General features: G+C 39.1%; 1 pseudogene; it reads left to right on the top strand.

Moving 5' to 3' along the window:
• Positions 1–577: 577 nt before the first annotated feature.
• On the top strand, positions 578–1,433 carry LOC131760778 (protein zyg-11 homolog A pseudogene; annotated as a pseudogene).
• The last annotated feature ends 1,199 nt before the right edge of the window (positions 1,434–2,632 follow it).

The raw sequence follows: 2,632 nt of genomic DNA, 5'->3' as shown, positions 1-2,632 counted from the left end.
AGAGATTTTTTTCATCCAAATTATTATTCTTACATATTAATGTATTTTCTTTCAGTTTTTTGAAGTAACATCTGAATGCTTTTATAGCCATGTTAAGGATTATTATTGAGAAAATTTTATTATTTTTTATCATCTCTACTTGTTTTATGATATTCGTTTTATTTTGATTATTTTCCTGATTTGAAGCCTTGCCTTGGAGCCATTAATTATTTGATCAAAATCTCTTCTCTTTAAACTCTGTGATTGTTAATCCATTGCCTTACCATATTGTAAATATTCTGCCCCCTTCCCCAGTGGTGATAATTTTAGGATTTATCTGATATACTTAAATATCTAAAATTTCATTGGAATATGTCTTTGTTGTAGTTTCTTATTTTTTAAATTATTCAATTAATTATTTCCATAGGAAGTTTGGAAATTTACTTTAGATCAAGAAAATTGTATCCTATCATTTCAATTTGGTAGATATTAAAACATTCCCAATAGGAGTACAGTGTGCCCTATTCATAGAGTAGGCCCATATTACATCTCACAGGAATCCAGGCCCAGCTTGACACTTTCTCCCTTCTTGGGCATCATGGTTTACTGGTTCACTTCTTGCACCACAGCTTCTGGAACCAGACCATTGTCCCTCTCTACTTTCAAAAGGGCTGCTACGTGGTGCAAGAGGAGGCATCTCCTTACTCTGGCTAATGTCTGCCTGAAAGATCTGATTGTTACCTTGGAGAAATTGTGTTCTGAAAGGTGTGATGGAATACAAAGTCTTTTGAAGCTTTGGAGTTTCCCTCAGGGAGTAACCAATTAATTCCTTGGTGTGACGCCTTGACAAGGATTCCTGTTGGTGTTCCATTAGACTGGTATGATGCTGCCAAGTTTGTTATGAGATGGCTCTGAAGGTATGCACATAGTGGCAGTGAGCTTCCAACTCTTTTCTAGCCCTGCAACGCTCACCTCAGCAAACTTCACAACCTAAAGGAAAGCTCTTCGTGGCAATCAAGAATCTTCTAGCAGTAGGAAAACAAAAGAATACTGAGAATTCACATGATGTTGCTCTCTTGTTTACTTTGAAAGCACGTTGGAATCTTGAAGTTGAATCTCTAGCTGCCTGCAAGCAATTTATTGAAAACTGAGGACTGGCACTCTTCATTCAAGGCTTGGAGAACAACATAGCTGAAGTCAGAGAACTCTCTTGCAAGCTAGTGACTGAAGATGTAGTGAAGCATATCAGCAGTTTGCTTCACAGCAAAGAAGTGGAAGTCAGTTGTTTTGCTGCAGGCCTCATATACCATCTGATATCTGATTAACAGCCTTGAATATTCCATGATCTTCATCAGAGAGCTCTTTTCCAGGATCTGCATGGAAACATCCAGAAATGGCCAAGTTCAAGGTGTAATATGACAGCATTTGTGACCTACAGATCTTCTTGGTGCTGATGCTGAAAAGTCAGCCTCTGTGCACCAGTGCTGAATTGAATCTCAGAAACAGATTTTTGTGTGAAATAGAAAAGAATAGTTTTATTGCTTTGCTGGGCAAAGGGGGGATACAGTGGGCTCATGCCCTAGAAACTGTGTGTCCTAACCAGGGGGGATTTGGTGAAGAGGTTTACAGCAGTGGTTCAAGGGCAGGTTGCTGATAAGGATCAGGGTGTGTGTAGAGCCTGCATTGCTTTAATCTGGCCCCAGGTGGTCTCCTGATGAGCTTCTATGGTTCTCAAGGTTATCAAACTGTGACCTTCTCTCTGCGATGAAGAATGCTTCATCAAGTAGTAACATCTCCCATTTGTTGGGGGTTTGAGTTCTACAGAAGAGCTCAAAGATATTTTTATGTGTACTTCTTGAGTCAGAACCAGGATCCTTTCCCAAGGCTGCGCTATTGTTTCTTGACTGCTCCTCCTTTGTCTCTGTATCCCCTCCCTTCCCTGATTAGCAACTGTTTGTACCTACCCTTTGGAACTCAGGGAAGGTCATGGAGGCTGAAGCCTAGTCCCAAGAAATGGGGAATACAGAAAGGCTTCCATGCCCAGGAGCTCCACAGGGTCCTGCTCAGTTTCAGTACTACTCTGGTCACTGTGGGCTATGTATCATGTCTGCTGTAAAAACCCCAGCAAATACTGCAGCTATTGTGTGGCATCTAGGAGCACAGTGAGGCAAACCCCCAAGCACAGGGGATTGCAGCCTTCATTCTAGATGACTTCAGAATTTATTTCAGCAATTTTCAGAAATACCCCTCTGTGTTGAATGATCTTATTAAAACCTAAGGGACTCCACAGATACATAACATATGTGTTGAATGATCTTATTAACCTAAGGAACTCCATAGATACATAACATATGTAATACATATAGGGACAGCTTCAATAAAATATATAATGTGTAAATATTACACACAGATATGTGTCTGTGGTGTGTATATATATATATAATATTTTTACTTTATAATTTTAGTTGTAAATGGTGGTACATTTATTTTTTAAATGATTTTATTAGTTATTTGTTGTTGCTTAACAAATTACCCCACAACTTAGAACTTAAAAGCAAAAACATATATTATCCCACATAGTTTCTGAGGGGTCAGAAACCTGATATGGCATAACTGAGTCAAGTCAGATCATTCCGTCTCAGGATCTCTCAGG

The sequence above is a fragment of the Kogia breviceps genome, chromosome 8, assembly GCF_026419965.1.
Source record: "Kogia breviceps isolate mKogBre1 chromosome 8, mKogBre1 haplotype 1, whole genome shotgun sequence".
NCBI lineage: Eukaryota > Metazoa > Chordata > Mammalia > Artiodactyla > Physeteridae > Kogia > Kogia breviceps.
Note: the sequence above shows the minus strand (reverse complement) of the source record. Positions and strands in the feature narration are given on the sequence as shown.